At 41.4% G+C, this 23,127-nt stretch overlaps 1 protein-coding gene across 2 annotated transcripts in view; it reads left to right on the forward strand.

Moving 5' to 3' along the window:
- Positions 1-23,127, forward strand: part of SEZ6 (seizure related 6 homolog) — a 707,842-nt gene that overhangs the window by 504,952 nt on the left and 179,763 nt on the right. The gene's annotated exons all lie outside the window — the stretch shown is intronic.

Genomic DNA, 23,127 nt, shown 5'->3' on the forward strand with positions numbered 1-23,127 from the left:
AACATCTTTTATGGTTGCATTTAAATTATCCAGGTGGTAATGTGGGATTGGTATTTGGAATTTTGTGCTGTTTAATAATACTCGAGGCAAGGATGTTCTTAAGTGTTGGTGCTCTTCTGAATGTGACCTGTGGCATACTAGGTAACTTGTTACTGAGTAGGTCGTCACTTCGTAAAACGTGCCAATGTGCGATTCTGGGTAGTCATTGGCACATTTTATGAAATGACAACCTACTCAGTAACAAGTTACCTAGTATGCCACAGGTCACATTCAGAAGAGTACCAACACTTAAGAACATCCTTGCCCCGAGTATTATTAAACAGCACAAAATTCCCAGTACCAATGCCACATTACCACTTGGATCATTTAAATGCAACCATAAAAGATTTTTGAGCTGTAAAGAGATAAAAAATGGGACCAGGGAATTCTGCTCCAACCAGACTGGAGAGAAATTCAATGTAAAGTACAGGCTCACATGCCAGTCCTCCTTTGTGATCTATTTGTTAGATTGCACCTGTGGATATATGTGGGACGGACCATCCAGCCACTGCGGAACCGCCTGAATAAGCACAGGCAAAACATAAGGAATAATTTTATGCTTTACAGCATATCCAGGCACCGTGCCATTTTACATCCAGGGGGGAAATCTCATCTCAATCATGCCAATTGACCACATACCCAGCGATCTGGCTAATCGGTTTGATATACTAAAAAAGAAGGAAGTCTTCTGGATGTACAAACTGTCTACTATCTCCCCGAAAGGACTCAACAAAGTGGTGGAGACTATTATATGAGTCCACCTGGGTGGTGGGTCTATCTCCATATTACATTATATAGCTTCCCCTCCACCCCCTTGGGTAATATTTTATTTATTTTGTTTGCCATATGGATTATACCATGGATTGGCTTTTATATACACTGTTTTAATCTAATCCAATTGATTTTACATGTTTAGTTATTGTATGGTGACCTTTTAACCCGATTGAAGTTCTCTCCCCAAGATTTTTAAGTGTTGCTTTTTAAGTGTTGTGTTTTGGATAATCTGACAATACACGCCTGACGAAGAGTCCAGTACGGGCTCGAAACTATTGTTGCAAATAAAGTTCTTCATTTTACACTGTTCTTTTTGGAATTGATCCACATACTCTATTACACTGCATCCAGCTGACCTTGAGGAATCTGGAAAGGACACCATGGCTGCTGACCTCCAACTATAACTGCGAGTCTACACGCCTTCCGAGGTGTTATGCCCTGAGCACAACACCATCTGGTAAGCTTCTAATTTTTTTGGCGCACATTGTTATTACCTTAAACCACCTGCATTAGGAGCACGACTTGTTTTTTCTTTTATATCTATTAAGTGTGTAGCTTTGGCTGGCCTTTCACAGTAACTAGGCCCAAATTAGTTTAACAGGAAAAATATAAAGTTCACCACTTAGGTGTACGTTCAGTTTACACTTATGAGAGGATGACAATACACTCCGCTACACACTGTATTAGGCTATAAAAACAAGTGTGTAAATTTGGCTGGCCTTTCACAGTAACTAGGCCCAAATTTGTTTGACAGGGGAAAAAAAAGTACACCACCTATGTACGCACAGGCTACACTTATGAGAGGACAATATGCTCCGCTATGCAACCTGTACTTGGCACTAAATGACTATGGCTTTTAGTGCTCAGGGCCCTAACTGGCCCCTAGTACCTTTAGAGTTGTAGTACACACTAGTGCTTCAGCACAGAGTCGCTGTGTAGTACAGCCCAGTGCAGTATTATTATGCACTGATAGCAGGTGACTGTGGCTAATAGTGCTCATCCTGACTGGCCCCTATGAGCTTTTGAGTTGTTGTACACCCCACTGCAGCAGTACAGAGTCGCTGTGGACTGCACCCAAAAGTGTACTTTCTCTCTCTCCCTTCCCTGTCAGTGCTTTTCTGCAGTGATTTGGGCTTGTGGTGCATCACTGCTGTAAAGCTGTTTTTCTGTGCAACACACACACACTGCTCTCTGTATGCAATAAAACGCTTACTCTGAACTAAAACGCTGAAATGACTGGCTGCAAGATGGCTGCCAATTATATAGGGCTGTGACATCACAGGGCTGGCTGGCTGCTGCATTCTGCATGTGATTCATTGTGATTACGCCTACCCGCTTTCCCAGAGTTCATTCCCCCATGTCCTCACATGTGGAGCCACCATTTTAGATGGCCTGGAGCCTGGACCGCGCTAAATGGAGTTTAATGAAGCGATTTGTTTTATCGAATTTTTCATGAAATTCGTTATGAATTTGGATTCGTCAGATTCGATTCGCTCATCCCTAGTTACTGATGTTATTTTTTTTTCTTTTCATGTGCAAACACAGCATTAAAATGCATTTGGCCACCCATCAGTGGCTTCTTAGCAAACTGTCGCCACCTAGTAGACCAGTGTTTCCAACCAGGGTGCCTCGGACTGTTGGAAACCTACAACTTCCAGCATGGTGGTTGGGAAACACTGTAGTAGACAGATAAACAATGGCTTACAATGGCTGACAAGTAGACAGATAAACAATGGCCCTTTTTTGCAGAACACAACTAATGGTAGATACATCTGAGGTTGAAGTTCTATTCACTTGCTTGATTTACTTTTCTAGTCTACGGCCCCTGAATGTCACGTGACGAAGAGAGGAATCCCATCTAGAAACGCGTTGTCCTGCACATCCTGAAAACTTTTATTGCCCATGTTACTATTGTAATATGAAAAATAAAAAGTTTACACAGCATCCTTGCCGACATCATCTGTTTCTTCCTGGAGAACCGCCGCACAAAAGTTGTATTTTGGGTCTGTCCTTTTCCACGGACACCTGCAACCCACTTTGAGCCTTACACTACGCTTGGCATACTAGGATAAATGGTTTCCATGGATCAAGCTAAGTATTTTCTCTATACTGACTGGATACTGGATGAACAATGATTGTTTTAAGACAGGTTTATGATTGAATATAGCATGGCTGTAATGTTTTATTAATGGCTTTTAATTTCATTGCTGCATGTAAAGAGCAGATTGATATTCCTCTTGTTTTCTTCATAATGGAACCAAAGCTATTTTTATATTAAAGTATGATGTTCAAATATAATTAGAATTTGCAACTCAGTGACTTCTAATTCCCGTATAATCTACATTTGTCTGTATATTACTTCATATAATACAAATATATTCATAATGAAAGCTGAAGCAGAGATGGAAAAACACCACTATGTACTAATATAATCAAAATCATTTACCCCCTACTGTACCAAATAAGGATCTATCCTTGTGACCACATGAAACCAGTAATAGGCCGGTTAGTTCAATATAGGTGAGAGAACGCTGAGGTGATTTCTAATACAACTTTGTGAGTACATTATTCTTTAGATGATATGAATGAAAAGGTTGCAATTTGCTTCTATTCGATATTTTAGATGTCAAGATATAAAATGAAGGTGAGAACCTGAGCTGTTTGTATCTAATTTTCTTACAATTATGTTGAAGTAAAAACACTCTTTGGAAATAAAAATTAACCACTTCCTATTGTAATACTATAGCAATACTTTTCATTTTTTCATCCCGACCTTCTGAAAACCACAATTGTCATGACAGGTAGGGACAGTAGCTGGGGTAAGACCAGGGCTGCACTGATCCTTACCTAGCATGACCCTCAACTGAGCAATGGTCCCTACACTTGACAGTACACAGAGAGGCAGAGAGAAGTAAGATCAGCTACATAAAGGACAATCTCAAAAGGGGGTAAAACAGGAAACAGGCCAAAGGTTCAGAAACAGGATAGCAATGTAGCACAGATTCAGAACCAAAGGCAAAACACACAGAGAACAGACAGAAGTCAAACCAGGAAAGTAATGGCAGGCAAAGTCTGAGTCATACACTCCAACTCTACAGCAACAGCAACTTCTTTGGACTGAAGACCTTAAAACTTTAAGAAAAAATTTGGTTTACATAGGGAGCTAATTATACTAGCCTCACTTTTATACTAGAACATTTTAGGGAATTCTTAAAGGTTACCAGTGAACTATCTGCCATTACCTGGTCACATACAAAAGTAAAGTTTAACAGCATAACAGTACAGTTCTGCTAAAAAATTCCCTGGCATGGATCTAGCGCTAACTTCTATCCCTGCTCGTTGCAACAGGCAGTGTTCTTCATTGCCCTGAGGAAGGCCCTGCAGGGCCATTCTTCATTGTGTGATAATGCCAGCCCAGCCTATAGCAAGGCGTAAGCGCTGGACCAATCAGCTGTGGTGCCAGTGCACACCTCCAGAGAGGGGGAGATTAACTAGCTTAATCAGTTGTGATTGTGGATTTATCCCTTCACTAGCATTTATAGCCCTGTTTTCTTGTGCTATTCCCTGTGACCTGACCTGACCTTATCTGGCCTCTGCTTGTAATCTGACCTTGACTTTGCCTGCTTATCTTGTACTGCACTGCCCTCTTGGTGTGATCCTTCCTGACTCTGTTTTTCATACCAACTTTGTACTATGCTCCACACTAGGTTTTGATTCAACACCTGTGGGGATAACCCCAATAATACCCTAAACTAAGCCCCCCCCCCCCCTAAATAAACTAAAACTTAACTTTTAATGTCTATTTATAAAACAAGTGCTCTGTGCTCTATTACCAAGTGTGAGTTAAAACTGCGTTCACTCTGTCATGGTCTATCTTATTATGCCGCTTGTGCTACTGAAATTAAGGACTTAATTCCAGTGGCAGAAGTAAACACAGTTTTAACTCACACCACTTTTAACTCACACTTGCCACTGTAATTGAGCACAGAGCGCTTGTTTTATAAATAGACATTAAAAGTTAAGTTATAGTTTATTTAGGGGGGGTCCTTAGTTTAAGGTATTATTGGGGTTAACCCCATAGGTGTTGAATCATATTAGAAAGGCCCTATGACCTTTTTGGGGTTTAATTGTTGGAGGTGCCACACTAGGTTTTGACTCTATGGCTTGCCCATGAGTAACCCATTGACTGCTGATTTGTTAACTATCTGCTCATGTGTTGCTGATCTGGTCTATTTGAGTTTTCTGACCCCCTGCACTTAGGCCAGTTTAGGGACTGTTGTCCAGTTAGGGCCCGCCTTTTAGAGTGGCTCGTCCAAGTAGGTAGGGGCAGTGGTTTGGGGTGAGCTCAGTTCTGCACTGATCTCTACCCGGGATGTGACCAGTTCTACATACAGTACAGTAATTACTCAGGAGATGCTTTATGAAACCACAAGACACCTGTACTGCATTTTAACTTTTATTTTCCTGTAATTTATTCCGTACATGACTTGAAACATTTTAGTGTCATCATCTGTCAGCACTGTCAATCACTTCTTCACAACTAAAGTTTATCTTACAAGTCTTTGTCTTTTTTTCATACCCCCACAAGGTATACTTTATAGGACTATGTTCTTGTTTGTTCCGCAAGTGAAATAAATAACTCTAAACCCTTGATGTATATCCAGCTGTCAATTTGACAAAAAGAACATAGCACCATTTACTTCAAGCAGCTTATACTGACTCACAATGTGAGTTTTACTGAAGCAGCTGCTGGGCTGAACGGTTGCTGCCATGACTAAAAATATGTATAGGGCATTGCATGGTGCAGACTCTGTATGCCCATCAGCTGATGAATTCGCAGGGTAGCCCCAGCATGGTCTCAGTATGTTTTATGGAAGGTTATGAGGATCGATCATGAGCATTTCACCTCCTGACACTGAGGGCTGCAGAGGTAGAAATATCAGCTAAATTATGGTAGCAGCAGCTGTGATTCACACAGTAATAATTTGTCCTAAGAGGACCGGTGACATCATAAAACACAGATGCCTCCCAAGGGCAGTGGATCTGTCAGTGTCACTGGATCCTTGGTGATGAGAGCCAGCTCCTCAAATACAATGCTTTATGCACTAGGGAACTAAATAGGTACTGGCTATTGGCCCAATACAGGAATCAGACCATCTGTATTCCTCTCCTGGTTACATTGCAGATTGTCGTCCTTGTCTCATTTGTAAACGTGGACAACTGTCAAGCGCCATAAAATTGGAACGGCTATTGAATGTGGACAGATACTGTGTTTACCAGCCAGAGAGTGACTTACATCAACAAAACAGGAATAGGACTGAAGTGAATGGATATCTATACCCCATCCCTGAATCAATGACAGTTCAATAAAATAAAAGATGAATTGCTTCATTAATGAATGGTTGATCACTTACTTACTTACTAACTTACAGCCATACAGTTTCCGTAGCTATTCCCTGGTCTTTATAGCTATACTAGCTATACTAGCTAAGAAAGAAGGTCCTAAAAGTGGCAGAATAACCTAAACATTAGAATGGATAAATGAAAGCATGGCTCAATTCTCCTAAGGCCGCGTTCACATGGTGGAAAATACGCATATCTGCGTGAATTCAGCACCCACATTGTTTCTGTGCAGAATTCCACAGTATTTTGTCATTTGCGGAAACGGTGCAGAATTTGTGCAGAATTTCCGCATGAATTCCGCATGATTCCACATCTCAGTAACAAATATACTAAATAGAACACTAATAATCTGCATGCATTCCGTGCAAATTCTGCACAAATTCAGATGAAATCAAGCCCCATTGACTTCAATAGGATTCTGCAGCAAAAGTCCGGAAAAAATATAAGACCTGACTTACTCTTTTTCCAGAGCGCGGAATGCAGAATTTGAGCAGCGGAATTCTGTGTGCAGAATTTCTGCTGTGTGAATGACATTGCTAAATCCCATTAAAGTTAATGGGCAATAACTTCATACAGAATTCTGAACAGAATTTCAGTTGTTTAAACGCAGCCTTAGAAGTTTTCCTAGCAGAAATAAATAAGTCTCTTATAACACTTAAAGCACTTTAAATGTTGGATGGATACACAGTCTATTAAGGATAATTCTACTGAGTTGTTACTGTGTTACAATTTACTATTGGTAAAAAGGTAGAAGGTTGTAGCTGGTCACATGTCACTGACTCTGCCTGGAAGATTACAAAGAGTCCAATTGTTGCAGCATTGTCCATCTTTAATCTCTGCTAGTTTGAAATTATTTTCTCGCTCAGAGTAGAAAACCATGTCGTGGTGTGGGCTGGAGACAGTTCTTGGGTTCATGGTTCACCTTTGTCTGACCTGGAGCTGACAGGAGTTGGATTTAGCAACTAAAACAAGATTCACTGGCATGGCCAGGGTTAAAGTGTATAGAAAATTATATAATAAAGAAATTATATGCCCAGTCCTTAAGGATAGTGAAAAGGAAAAAAGAAGAAAATAGCAAAGGGAAAAAGAATAGAGGTGAAAAGAATAGAGAATAGTAGTTAGCAGATAAGAAATGGAATATTAAGCCTACTGAGGAATACCACAACAGTGGTGAAACGCGTTTAGCCTCGATTCATAACCATTTGCCATAACCATCTATTGCTAATATCAGCCACCTAATCAGCCGATACCGCCTTGCAAACGCTGCAGTACCCAAATCCGTGGCCCATCAGTGAATAGCACGCTATTCACACCACGAGGACGCCGGCCTCCAGCTGCTCGCTGCTCTTGAGACTGATGGGTGAACAGTGCCAAGCGCGAGAATATTCACTTACCCTCTGATATCAGATGCCGGCTCTCTACAAGCCAGTGTGCCAACTTCAGCGCTTTTCTGGAGGAACCCCTATGCCCATTCAAGGTTGGTGGTTGCCCTCGCTTGAGTCCGTGCAGGCGCTGATCTATCCCAGTCACCGGAGTCTGCCGCTCCAGAGACAGTCAGCTGCCGAGACACACGGCGAAGATTTCCAAAAAGGTACCACTCTTAGCGTTCTTACATTGTTACCATCTACATTCATAGTAACCAGCTTTCTTCTATCTAAATGAATGTTACAATTCAAGTGAATGTTACAACTGTTACAACTGTATCGCTCATCTGCTACATTTAATAGACATTTCACTTTCACGTTGCTGCTATTACAGCACACTAGCTGTATGTGATGAACAGTTCTAATCATTGTGGCTACTAAATCAGATTACAATCACCATACTGATTCTGGATATTGGCTGATACTGAGACTATTCATCTACTATTTTTTATGAACATTCTATTTTTTATATAGGTTGGCAATTATTTTTATCTATTTTTTATATAGCACTATTGTTTAATACCTGGGCAAGGGCCCTGCCCAGGTGTTTCAGTACTATTCTCATTTAATAAACATATATCATTTTTTAAGCTGTTTATTCTGCAGGTATTATTTTTTATTTTTATTTATATTTCAACTATCATAACTATTTGAGTTATTATATCTATTCCATTTCTTATCTGCTAACTACTATTCTCTATTCGGGCATATCATTTCTTTATTATATAATTTTCTATAGATTTCATGGTCTTGGGGTAATCCGACCATACCAGTTAACCTCAGGCTAGTTATTGATTGAGCTGCACTGCCCTTTTTTCTATTTTTCAGGGTTAAAGTGTACCTGTTGTCAACAAAAACTTTTTATATAATGTAGATAATACCATTATCTGTATATTCGTAATATACATTGGTTAAAAATTGTGTATATTTTTGGGTGAAAAAAATGCTGTCCCTGCAGCTATTATCTGTGTGTCTCTATGATGAGTCCAAATACAGGAAGTGAGGGCAGGACAGGCACAGGGCTCTGTGCAGACTCCTGGCTTGTCAATCATCCTGATGCATGAGCCAGGATCATGTTATAGAGCCTCAGTTCACACTGTCCTGCTTTTTCTTAGTGTACAGATCCCTGCTTGTTCACCCTCACTTCCTGTATTTGGACTCCTCGTGGAGACACACAGGCAATAGATGCAGGGACAAAAATATACACATTTTTTAACCGATGTATATTACAAATATACATATAATGGTATTATCTACATTATATAAAAAGTTTTTGTTGACGACAGGTACACTTTAACTATTTTGATGCACACCAGGTTTTGCTGGTAGGGAGCAACTCACAGGAGCTGAAACTAGAGAATTACTTGTAATAATGAATTCAAATGTGCAGAACATACCCTCAAATCTCAACCATACTACAAATGTCAGGGATCTGTATGGCTTTAACATAGTGGCGCAACTACCCCAAACTAATAGACTGGACAAGACAATTTACTAGAATTGTCAAAGAACGTTTATCATTTTAACTAACACATTTATAAAACTGTATTGGCTAGAAAGGCACACTGTGCTGGACTAGCATACAACCAGAGCCAGTTTCTATGCTTCAATAACAGCTTTTGGACAATGGCGGGGCTGTTCAGGAAAAAATCATCCATGCTTTCCTTATCTCAGACTCCTGCAAACTGTTCTGCTGAATTCTGCCAGTACTGACCTTTCAACTTGGCAAAGAGTAACTTAACTCATTACTAGGATGCCGGACCTAGTCCTACTGCCTAAAACTTCTATTTTCTACTAAAGCACAAGTATAGATCATGTAGCATGTGAAACACTGGAAAGAATGGTAAATTGTCTATCCTGTAATCTATGATAAATAACTTTTTAGGGTTTGTTCACATCACAATTCTACCTTATGTGTCATGTGGACTGTATGCCGGCAAACTGCCAAAACAGGATGCCAACATATATGTGCATGTACACATATGGACCACATTGACTGGGCCTGAAAATAGCCTACTAGAGGGAAATTTATCAAAACCTGTCTAGAGGAGGGGAGGGGGCGTCGTGGCTGTAGTCGACAGTCATCTGGCACAGACATCTTATTTTCCCTTATCCTTTGGATAGGGGATAAGATGTTTTTAGCTGGAGTACCCCTTTAAGTCTGAATAAATACATGTATATGTTTGAAAAATAGTTTCTTGTTGACTATGTTAAAGTCAATGGAGCCCATGCCTGTACGTACACTTACTGTATACGTTGGCATCTCATTTTGACAGTTTGTCAATCGTGATGTTAACCTAGCCTTCTTCTGGGAATTATTTAGTAGTTAAAGACAACCACTATCCATTTGCCCTCTTAGGCTATATGGACATCATAGAGGACAGTCAAGTTCTTGTGTACCACCTTTATAAGCTAGAGTAGATGCCACAAAGAGGACCAAGTCCTTCTATCAGGCTTGGTGCAAGGATTTTTGCCACCTTAGGCGAAAGTTAATTTTGCCGCCCCCTTAACCTGGCCCATTGGCTCCTCCTGATGTATGGAGGCGTGCGCGATGTCAGGATGTTGGACGCACCTGACCTTAGTTATCCCCGTTTGCCTCGGAGGTGACGCTGTGCTCCTCCAGCAGGCTGAAAAAAGCAGATTATTAGAGTACGGCTGGGGCGGGGGTAGAGTGGAGGGGTTTTACTTGATGGGCAGGTGCTTTGGATGGGCGGGTGCTTCAGATGCTGACTTTTTGCAGCAGGCAGAACGGCGCCCCCATCAAGAGGGCGCTCTAGGCGGCTGCCTACTTTGCCTATAGGCAAAGCCGGACCTGCCTTCTATGTATTACATGGTTGGCTAGCCATTATGACCACTATGTAATGCTACATTTCCTTTATAGTGTCTTATGTCTATGATATGAACAATCTCCATTCTTGCTGAAGGAACACAAGCAATGTTAGGTTGTAGTCTTGGAAGAATAGAGATGACGTTTGTTAGTCTTAATTGGTATGATTGGTATCGGCTATTTACCATCCCTGCGGTGCTGTAAAGATACTGAATAGGACAATGAGATTTGCAAACCAGAGACCCAAAGGTATATTTTTTTTTAGTGGAAAGAAGAACCCACAGCGTGATCTGATGACCAGTGTAAAATGAAAAAAAATAACATTTTCACAGTTGCATCAAGACAAAAAGGTTATATTTCAATAGTGCTTCAGGTCATAAAAAACGAAAATAATGGAAGCTTCTTTAATGTAACAGGAACAATGAAATAAAAGAATAGCATGCAGGGTTTTCTATTTAACAAATGTTTTTGTATTTGGGTAAAATAGAAACGAAGAACTATAGCAAAACACAGCATTCAGAATATCAATCCACCACAAAAAATAATGAGCAAAGGTTCTGTTATCTCATGCAAACAATGATGGTGCATTGTTATGTGTTCTATCATCACGCTGAAGAGCACTGAGCTCAGTTATACTGGTGCAATGGAGGTCTTTGATTTTACAAAGCAATAAATTCATATTCTGATGGCTTGAAAATATTAGTTCAGACTTGTTAGGACACAATTGGCAGAGATTGTTATAAGCTGTTGGATATTTAACAGTAGGCCTTTTGATGCTTGATGGCCATTAACAACAAGATTAGGAATGAAATGTAAAATTAAGCATATTCATAAACTTTGTACATGAGTACTCTGAGTAAGTCTAAAAAAGACCATTGATTTACCAGGATACTATTTATGGGCACTGTCATTACAAAATACATTTCATATGTCATAGAGACGTATCAAAAGATTTGATTTGATTCGGAATTTGAGGTTTCAGACCCTGATTGATAGAATGAGTGGGATAAAGAGTACGCTTCGAACATTCTCTCCCGGGTCTGTGTTACATGAGCGAGACTGTCTTGATCCCATAGACACAAGGTGGGGAGAGAAATGCAGGACCGCGCAATTCTTTTCCAGTTGGTTCCAGTGATCAGCCAGGATCTTAACACTAAAGGAGAGATTTATTAAAACCTGTCCGGAGGAAAAGTTGCTGAGCAACTTTTCCTCTGGATAGGTTTTGAGAAATCTCCCCCTAAGACCCCAGCCAATGAGAACATGCCAAAAGTTTTGTTTGTTTTTCTGATAGGTACACTTTAAAGGGTAGCTCTAATCCTACTCCTGGCGGCAGTATATGTCTGAAAATATCTGGGCCGCTTCTGATCCCATGACTTGCTTGCAGGCTTATGGGACTTCCATCAACTTCATCTCCAGATTGCAGTAGTCTGCAAGCAAGTTACAGGATCAGAAGCTGTCCTGATATTTTTTGACACCGGAAGCACGATTAGAGCTACCCTTTAAGCCTGCCAAAGGGATTTGCAAATTACTTCTATTAAAAAATCTTAATCCTTCCAATAATTATCAGCTGCTGAAGTTGAATTGCTCTTTTCTGTCTGGCAACAGTGCTCTCTGCTGACATCTCTGCTTGTCTCCGGAACTGCACAGAGTAGAAGAGGTTTGCTATGGGGATTTGCTTCTACTCTGGACAGTTCCCGAGACAGGTGTCATCAGAGAGCACTTACACAGAAAAGAACAACTCAACTTCAGCAGCTGATAAGTACTGAAAGGATTAAGATTTTTTAATTGAAGTAATTTACAAATCTTTTTACATTTCTGGAGCCAGTTGATATATCCAAAAAAGTTTTTTTTCCTGGATAACCCCTTTAAAGACACCAGGTAATATTGAAACATTTAATTGGTAGGACTGTCCTATCAGAGTATCAAACTATTCTCTAGATCAAGGATCTACCACGATACTAGTCTCCAAAGGATCAACAGGAAACAATCCCATATAGAGATGACTTTGGAGATAATCAATTGTTACTAGCATCTATATTTTAATGAGTTGATTCCCCAAATCCTATCAGATTGTATTGCTTATACAGTATCTCCTTTGTGTGTAATTATAGCAGCAAATAAGAAAACATATATTTTAAGCCTGTAAATGCTGTATTTGTCTGAGGGCCGTGGGTATAATAGCCCCCTGGCCCTCTAGGCAGGGCTATATAGTGCCCCCTGTACCTCTGGGCTGGGCGTACGTTGCTGGCAGAACCCTCCTAACCATCCCTTTTTCACTCATTATTATTACCATAGGGTATGCCCTCTAAAGGCGTGCCCTCTGACATGGTTATTGCACACTTCAACCGCTATGATAGAGCCAATATCTATCACACAGGTAACATATGCTACGTTTGAAGCCACAAGCATAAATTTCCATATGATATAAATTAAAGGGGTTCTCCAGGAATAGAAAAACGGAGCCAATTTATTTCGAAAACAGCACCACGTCTGTCTCCAGGTTGGGTGTGGTTTTACAAATTGGTTCCATTCACTTCAATGGAACTGAGCTGCAGAACCACACCCAACCTGGAGACAGATGGGGTGTTGTTTTTCTATTCCCCTTTAAACTGGATGTCTATATGTTTAATATAGAGCAGTGGTCTCAAACTGTGGCCCGCCAGATGTTGCAAAACTTCAACTCCCAGCATGCCCGGACAGCCAACGGCTGTCCGAGCATGCTGGGAGTTGAAGTTTTGCAACATCTAGAGGGCCACAGTTTAAGACCACTGATATAGAGGGAGAGGGGCTTAAGAAACCTCATGTTTTTGGGGGCACCTAAGGAAGCTCAATCCAACACTGAAGTAAGTAATAATAGTTTGGTCTTGTCTTGTCAGCACCTTAGTTAGAAGTACCTGGCTCGGTTCCGTTTACGATACCTCTTTAATTGCCGCCCGATAAAGATTCCTTTCAAATTACTGCCATTAAAAAGAAAAAAAAAGGCGGTAAATAGCATTTGTGTACAAACCTTTCCGAAACGATTTATGATGCCTCTGATTTGTCTTCTTTAATTGCTTTTCTGCTTGTCTTCATTAATAACACTTACTTTGTGTGCCTTGAAGACTAAAGGAAGTGTGATATGTTTGAAAACCCATCTGGAGAAAACCCTCTTTGTGATGTCTCACAGGCTCCCATTATAACAACTGACATCTTCAAATAGGCTTAAAATGAGTCCAGTATCTATTCAATCTCACATGTCAGCTACAGATTAAATATTACATCTATCTTGAGGCTTTATGGTTGCATGTTATGTGATATACACTGTTATCTAGAAGATTAGCATAAGGAATGGCATCAGACCGATATGAGAAAAGAAGGAACGTTTGACATGGCTACGTGTTGAGTGGCGGTCTTGAGCTTTCCAAATTGAGATCATTTGCAGCAGGAAAACCAAAGAATTAGAAAGATTACAAGTATTTATTAGAAATGGGATTGTGATTATAAAGGATAATTCATTACCGTAGGCTGTAGTGAATAACTACACTGGCTATGTTGGATGCCCAATAGTAGAAGCAAAATTTTAAAGAGGTTATCCAGGAATAGAAAAACAGAGCTAATTTTGTCAAAAACAGCTCCACGTCTGTCCCGAGGTTGTGTGTGGTATTACAACTTGGCTCCATTCATTTCAATGGAACTGAGCTGCTGTACCACACCCAACCTGGAGACAGACAGAAAGAAATTAGCTTTGTTTTTCTATTCCTGGATAACTCATTTAACTCCCTATGTTCCCCCAAAGATAATTGACTATAGAGGTACATAAAAGCAGTTAATCCCATTTAGTTGTTCAAATAAACAAATGCATGCAATATGGGTAATACAAGTATGTACTAAAAAGACAGGTCAAGTGCTGACAGATCTCCTTTAACGGCATCATTTACTGTAATTGGTTTTCTATGATCACTTCTCCTAAAAGTGCCACAGCTCATTCAAGGCATTTTGGGAAAATTAACCCCTTCCCACTACAGGACGTATGCATACATCCTACGCGGGCTCCCGTGATACAACGCGGGGTCACGCGCTGACCCCGTGTCATATCGTGGTGGTCGCGGCGGGCATCAACGGTCGGGACCCGGAGTTAATACCGGACATCACCGATCGCAGTGATGCCCGGTATTAACCCTTCAGAAGGGGTGATCACAGTTGATTGCGGTGTCTAAAGTGAAGGTAAATATTGCTGGTTAGCTCAGTGGTGCTGTTCGAGACTGCCGTGGTGAAATCGCGGCGTCACGAACAGCTTTCAGGACAGCAGGAGGATCCCTACCTGCCTCCTCGTTGTCCAATCGCCGAATGACTGCTCCGTGCCTGAGATCCAGACAGGAGCAGTCGAGCAGCGATAACACTGGTCAGTGCCGGGCTATTGCCTGGCAGTAATCAGTGTAGGAAATCAGTGTGTGCAATGTTATAGCCCGCTATGGGGGCTGTAACATTGCAAAACAAAAGTGAAAATAAAGTGTTAATAAATGTGATTTAACCCCTTTCCTAAAAAAAAGTCAGAATCACCCTTCTTTTCCCATAAAAAAAAACTATGTAAGTAAAAATAAATATAAACATATGTGGTATCGCTGCGCGTGTAAATGTCCGAACTATAAAAATATATCATTAATGAAACCACACGATCAGTGGCGTACACGTAAAAAAACTTCCAAAGTCCAAAATAGCGTATTTTGGTTACTTTTTATACCATAAAAAAATGAATAAAAAGCGATCAAAATGTCAGATCAAAACAAAAATGGTACCGATAAAAATTTCAGATCACGGCGCAAAAAATATAGCCCCATAAATCCCCATATGCGGAAAGATTAAAAAGTTATAGGGGTCAGAAGATGACATTTTTTAAACGTATACATTTTCTTGCATGTAGTTATGATTTTTTCCAGAAGTACGACAAAATCAAACCTATATAAGTAGGGTATCATTTTAATCGTATGGACCTACAGAATTAAGGTAAGGTGTCATTTTTACAGAAAAATGCACTGCGTGGAAACGGAAGCCCCCAAAATTAGCAAAATGGCATTTTTTCTTCAATTTTGTCACACAATTATAATTTTTTCCGTTTCGCCGTGGTATTTTAGCTAAAATGACTAATGTCACTGCAAAGTAGAATTGGTGGCGCAAAAAATAAGCCATAATATGGATTTTTAGGTGGAAAATTGAAAGGGTTATGATTTTTAGAAAGTAAGGAGAAAAAAAGAAAGTGCAAAAACGGAAAAACGCTATGTCGTTAAGGGGTTAAAGGGACTTCAAATCCTTTTTTCTGCCCCCACTAACGGTTCATAGAAAAATCCTATGGTCTTGGCCTGGCCATTCACTTTAGATGCTCGATCTTCCAATGTTAGTATGATTGCCTTTTTTAACCCCTTGAGGACACAATATAAATGAACATCATGGGGCCTTGGCCCAACATGACATACATTTACTTAATGAAGGTGAAGCTATGAGCCATGACCTCATCGCTAATGGTGGACATCACACCAGCAATCCTGCTGATGCCTGCCATTAACCCTTTAAATGCAGATCACAGCATCTAAAGTAGATGTGAGTTTTGGGGACGCTCTTCGGACCACCCTCAACGCCACAAAAACTGATGAAATTCACTAAAAATGGAGGGTGAATTGCATTTCCACCATGTCATTTAAAATGTTCAATGTCCTTTTAACAACAAACCCAAGTTTTTCACAAAAAGGTCCATGGCTTCATGCCTGAAAACCCTTTTCGGGGCACAAACAAACACATTTCACTGCTTTTTGGCACATATTTTTGGCACACATTTCACATGTTCTAACCCTGAATTTTTTTATTTTTTTTTTGCACAATGGGCCTTATTTACGAAGGCTTTTCTGAGTAGATTTTGTAGGGTTTTTTGTGTTGCATGTGTCGTGAGCCAGAATTTCTGGCCAAAAATCCCCAAAAAACTCCTAGCTCTTCATTTTACTCAGAAAAACCCTACAAAGGGGCATATCTTTAAAAACCTACAAATTTACTAAAGTTTCCACATAAAATGACGTGGATTTGAGCTCTGGAAAACCCGACAGCTCAGAGCAGGTGTAAAAAGAGCAAAATGTAGGGATGAATGCCAAATACAAGATACAATAGTAAATACTATGGAAAAATACTAGTGGGAAACAAAAACCCACAAAGAAAACTATATTCCACTTTTAGTAAATGAGGCCAAATATGCAAAGAGGGGTACATCTGCTCTACTTTTTAAAACATGCAGCTTTGATGCCTGCTGTAAAAAAAAAGATTTTCACATTGTGTGTGGGCCAAAAATATGCATGAATAAAAACAGTTCACAGAATTTCACTACAGTGAATACATGAGTTTCAAACAAACAGATTCCTCATTTTTTGGATTAAGCGAAACTGAGTTTAAAGGGGTTCTCCGGTGCCCAGACATCTTATCCCCTATCCAAAGGATAGGGGATAAGATGCCTGATCGCGGGAGTCGCGCCACTGGGGACCCCCGTGATCTTGCACACTGCACCCCTTTTGTAATCAGTCCCCGGAGCGTGTTCGCTCCGGGTCTGATTACTGTCGATCACGGGGCCAGCGGTGTGTGACGTCACGCCTCCGCCCCTGTGTGACCTCAAGCTCCGCCCCTCAATGCACATCTATGGGAAGGGGCGTGACAGCTATCACACCCCCTCCCGTAGGCTTGCATTGAGGGGCGGAGCATGACGTCACACGCCGTCGGCCCTGTGGTCGCCGCTAATCAGTTCACAACTATTTTAGGGGAAACCCCCTAAGGGGAACCCTTAAACTAAGTACCACCTAAAATGTAACTTTTATTTGTCCTATTAAAATATTAAACTAAATAGTGAATGTGTAATTTTCCTTATGGTGTGATCTACACCACTGATTGTTTAAAACCACAGCCTCAGACCAGCTCCCATTGTAATATTGTTGTAATAACTGCAATTAATACCAGAATGATTGCACAACGATCATCATCTTTGGATATGATGATCTGTTTTTAGGGAGTTGTAAGTGGCTGCTAATTAAAAACTCTGAACATTAGCCAGCGCCTCCAACGTTTCGCTGGCACCCCAGCTTCGTCAGGAAGGGCTAGTTGTGAATATATTATGACCCTGGTACCTCCTGTGGGGCAATTGTTGTGATTTAGTCGCCGCTAATCAGACTTGGAGCGAACTCGCTCCGGGGACTGATTACAAACGGGGTGCCGCGTGCATGATCCCGGGGGTCCCCATCAGCAGGACTCCCGCAATCAAGCATCTTATCCCCTATCCTTTGGATAGGGGATAAGATGTATAAGCACCAGAGAACCCCTTTAAATTATCAGTGAATTGTAAATAGGTAAAATGATTTTGTTTTCACAATACACACTTTTCACACTTTTTTTAATTTATTTTCCCCAATGTGTGCACTGATGGCAGCTTTTCCATGGAGTTTAATATAGCACAATATCAAATAAATTAGATTTTACTGCCATTTTTTGTTTTACATTGTACAATGTGTAAATTTAGCCTCAATGAGAATATAAAGAGTAGAACCAACCAGGAGTGATGCTATCCTGACACTCCGATCAAGTAGCTGCTATCCTTAAAATCTGTTTATCTGTGCACCCTTTGCTTTCTGCTATTCCTTCCGTCTGTCATTATTGAATGTAGATTATCCTTTCCGCAGAAATACAGCTGGCAGCCTTTATTTCTCCCCCACCTCAGGAGATGCTTCAGCTTTAGCTTGTTGGAGGTCTGCAGGAGACACAGGATGTTTTACAGAACCCAGGTGGGAATGTGCCCTTTAAAGGTTGTGCGCTATTGATCTACCAGAAGGGCCTAGAAAGCTAGAAGCCCTTATTGATCGTAGTCAGCCAAGCATTCATCATACACACTGTACAACATACAACTGTCAAAGCATGAAAAGTCATCGCTATCATCCTTAAAGAGAGAGGTTGGGGGAGAACTAGCTGTAGGGCTGACTTTGTTTCCAGATACCTCCTCCTTGTGCATTATACATTGTTGCCCTATTTAGATGATGTACACAAGAAACCTATTTTATCATCACAGTAAGACGAAATAGCTGCAATCCATAATATTGGTATAAGGTTGATGACATGTGTAATTATGCATGCAAGACCACCCAGAAGCTCTGGCTACAAAGGGCTCCGCCAGAATGTTAATCTCACATTAACCGCATTGGCTGTCCCCTGGGAACCGGTTCTATTAAATCATTTCTTAACGAACTGGCTCTAATTTTCTCAATACGGATTCTTGGAGATATTTTCTTGCAGCAATATAGGGGCTCTGGGATTTCTCGTAAGGCGCAATATAAATATATTTACATCTATTGACGGTCATGTATATTTTATTGCCATCCGTGTAGATGGCAGAAGGTTGACTTCAAAAAGTAGGCCAATGTAAAGAAGTGTATAGACAGTGATCCCTCAACTTACAATAGTTTCAACATACATTGGTCTTTTCTGGACCATTGTAACTTGAAACCAGACTCAACATACAATGCTATGGAATCTGCGAAACGTGTCAATGACTGGAAGAACCGACCAATCAGAATGGATATTTCACTCGTAAAACCGGTGTAATCCTAAAGTGCATGCACTGACTGGTGTCTGGTAGCGCCCCCTACAGTACAGGGAGGTATTACATGTTCTGTACTACTCTTTACCTCTGCCACGGTTACCTGCTCCTTTGGACACCAGATGAGGGCGGCTCCATTTTCCTTTTTTTAGGACACTGTGTGTTCTGTACAGGACCCTGAAGAACCTTCTCTCCTCTACATAGACCAGTGTTTCCCAAAGAGGGTGCCTCCAGCTGTTGCAAAACTACAACTCCCAGCATGCCCAGACAGCCTTCGGCTGTCTGGGCATGCTGGGAGTTGTAGTTTTGCAACAGCTGGAGGCACTCTGGTTGGGAAACGATGACATAGACAATGATTTACAGCTCCCAGCAGATCTTTCTTACTTTTATATGGAAGGAATTGCTTTATCTGTATTAGTTATCTACTTATTTATCTTTAATCCTCACTTTTTCCTATTTTTAGGTGACATTTTGGTGGCTTCAGAACCAATTACCAGGTTTGCATAGAGTTATGGTCTCAACATACGAACATACTTTTTTTTAGGACACTGTGTGTTCTGTACAGGACCCTGAAGAAGCTTCTGTCCTCTACATAGACCAGTGTTTCCCAAAGAGGGTGCCTCCAGCTGTTGCAAAACTACAACTCCCAGCATGTCTGGACAGCCTTCAGCTGTCCGGGCATGCTGGGAGTTGTAGTTTTGCAACAGCTGAAGGCACTCTGGTTGGAAAACGATGACATAGACAGTGATTTACAGCTCCCAGCAGATCTTTCCTACTTTTATATGTAAGGATTTGCTTTATCTATATTAGTTATCTACTTAGTTTTCTTTAATCCTCACTTTTTCCGATTTTTAGATGACATTTTGGGGCTTCAGAACCAATTACCAGGTTTCCATATAGTTCTGGTCTCAACATACAATGGTTTCAACATACAATGGTCGTCCTGGAACCAATTAATATTGTAACTTGAGGGACCACTGTATAAGTTAGTTATGACCGTTTTTGAAGATGCCAAAAGGAACTTTAATCCATGCCATCTCTCTCTTCTTTTTGCCAGATGTTACAAAAGCAATCCAGAAGAATAAAAAAGAAAGATGATGGGTGACGCCGACTGGCAGATAGAAATGACCGATTCTGGTTAATTCAATCAGATAAATCTGCTCATTTGCGTAACCCAGAATTTTTTGTTTCTTGATTTTTCTGGATAGCTTTTGTAATGCCTGGCATGTACCGTATTTTTCGTCCTATAGGACGCACCGGCGTATAAGACGCACCCAATTTTTAGGGGCAAAATCTTAAAAAATAAAGATTTTGAACCCAATAGTGGTCTTCAACCTGCGGTCCTCCAGATGTTGCAAAACTTCAACTCCCAGCATGCCCGGACAGCCGTTGGCTGTCCGGGCATGCTGGGAGTTGTAGTTTTACAACATCTGCAGGTCCGCAGATTGAAGACCACTGCAGGAGGAGGTAATACTCACGTGTCCCCGCCGCTCCGGACCCGTCACCGCTGCCCTGAATGTCGCTCCATCGCTGTCACCGTGTCCCCGTCGTTCCGGAACGTCTCTGCTGCTGGCCGGGTATCCTCGCTCTCCGTCGCCGCCATCACGTTGTTACGCACGCCGACGTACGTACGCGACGACGTGATGACGAGGAAGGAGAGCGCCGGCATACAGGGGATCCCGGCACGGAGCAGACACCAAGGAGGCAGGTAAGGTCCCTCCCGGTGTCCTGTAAGCACTAACCCGGCTATTCAGTCGGGCTGTTCGGGACCGCCGCGGTGAAATCGCGGCGGTCCCGAACAGCCCGACTGAACAGCCGGGTTAGTGTCACTTTCCCTTCAGACGCGGCGGTCAGCTTTGATCGCCGCGTCTGAAGGGTTAATACAGGGCATCACCGCGATTGGTGATGTCCTGTATTAGCCGCGGGTCCCAGCCGTTGATGGCCGCAGGGACCGCCGCGATAGGGGTGCATTCGCCGTATAAGACGCACCGACTTTTTCCCCCCAGTTTTGGGGAAGAAAAAGTGCGTCTTATACGGCGAAAAATACGGTACATTGCTCCTTCTCTGGGCCCGGTTAGCACATATTGGCATTGTGTTCTGAGTGCAACTAAACAAGGTGAGGACATTTCTATTGCTCTATCACTCTCTTCATCACATGAATTTGACCCTTTTATTTTTTTTGACACATAAGACAGCAGCAGTGATCTTAAATCAATGGCCAACCACTGAGAAACTGCAACCCTCAATTTGCCCTCTGCCTCAGATAACAAATGTAATAGTTGTAAAGGTCAACTATAATTTATAGTTCCCTTTTTCTATCCAGCTCGCCTAGCCACCTTAGTCAGCATTGGCACAGACTTGTGCGGGACAATTGTCAGAAAACGTGTTGTATTAAAGAAGAATGTAGCCCAGCCTCTAGTTTTGTACAAACATTAAGCATTATCAATCAGTCAATGAAAACTCTGTTAAAGGAAGAACATATGCGAACATAAAACTGAGAATAAACAGATATTTGTAAAAAATAAATACGTTTTATAGTGACATACAGAGCCCTATACATTAACCAAGGAGGGGCTAAGAGGTGAGGGCAAGCAAGGAGGAGTGCTAGGCTGTGGCACCTAAAAGGATAATCCAGGATTTTTACTATGTTACTGTGTTACAATGATATATGACCCGATTTATCAATTGGCCTGAAACCCTAATTGTCTGTTTTTTCACACAGCAACCAATCACAACTCAGCTTTCATATCTTAACAAGCTCTTGCAAAGTGAAAGTTGAACTGTATGTTGCTATGGGAAAAACCAGACAATTAGGGTTTCAGGCTGATTGATAAATATGGGCCATAGTGTCTGTACCTGTGTTTGATGGCTGGCCTTGCAGTTCTCATGTGATCTTTGCCCCAATGTTTATTTTAACAGCATTTTTCCCGGGTTTTCCCAGGTTGCAGTGCAGCCCGATACATTATATCCCTAGTCAGGTGTTAAAAGGGAGCCTGTCTGCTTCAATGGCAGAGAGACCGCTGGGTGTGGGGAAATTATTTCCCACAGGGCTGCAGGGAATTCTCTCAGGTGTGCTCCAATGGGTGGGGTGACATATGTGTTGGAGGGAGAAAATGAACTTACAGTTACAAGGATTTTGGGACTTTGGGCAGTTGGAGGGAGGGAACTCCAACAGGAAATAGCCAATTTACAAAAAGAAGGCAGCAGTATTATAGTGGACTCACAACACAGGCATTTAGCCCCATGACAAGCAGTGATCCTTCCTAAGCATGTCCATTACTGTCTGGCAAATAAGTACTAAAAGTACTTCAAAGTAAGGAAAAAGAAAAAAAGACAGACAAGATGCGCAGCTATGTGCTGCTACTGCAAAAACAATAAAATCAAGAGCAATGAATAGGGTTATGCTAACCTTTTGATGTTGAACTTAGAGCACAACATCTAATAAAGCATCTCGCCCAACTAGGTAGGCAGGTAGAGGGGGTGCAGGCAGAGCTATCCCTTCTGGAGGAAGCCTTGGGTCGGTCAGGAGATGCTTGGGATAATCCCACAGAAGTAGGTAGGAAAATGTACTCCTTCAGGTGCTTCACCCGTAGTCATAAGGTCCGTGATGGAAAAGCTATGCCGTGTGGGCAATACCAGGAGCCAGTGGGCAATTACAGCAGCATTAGCTCCAACTCACAGCCTGCTCCCAGTTCACTCCAGTGTGGCTTAGCACACATACCAACACAGGGTGAAGCACCTGAAGGAGTACATTTTCCTATCTACTTCCTGGGATTATTCCAAGTAAGTACTAAAAGCACCTTATGGTGGATAACCCCTTTAAGCATCTCAGCCTGACCCCCTTAACTATTGGCTTTGAAATTAAAAGGTGATTTTATAATTGTTGCCACCATCACCATCATCTGCCGGGCAGGTACAATTTGCTTTTATACACAGTCATCCAATGCTGTCTGTAGCTGTTAGCTGCAAATACTGCTGAAAGTTGTCCTTTTAAGGGGTTTGCTAAGCAAATAATATTGATGAGCTTAGGATAGATCAACAATTTCAGATTGGTGAGATGCCAATAC

Source organism: Hyla sarda, chromosome 2 (assembly GCF_029499605.1).
Source record: "Hyla sarda isolate aHylSar1 chromosome 2, aHylSar1.hap1, whole genome shotgun sequence".
Classification (NCBI taxonomy): Eukaryota; Metazoa; Chordata; class Amphibia; order Anura; family Hylidae; genus Hyla; species Hyla sarda.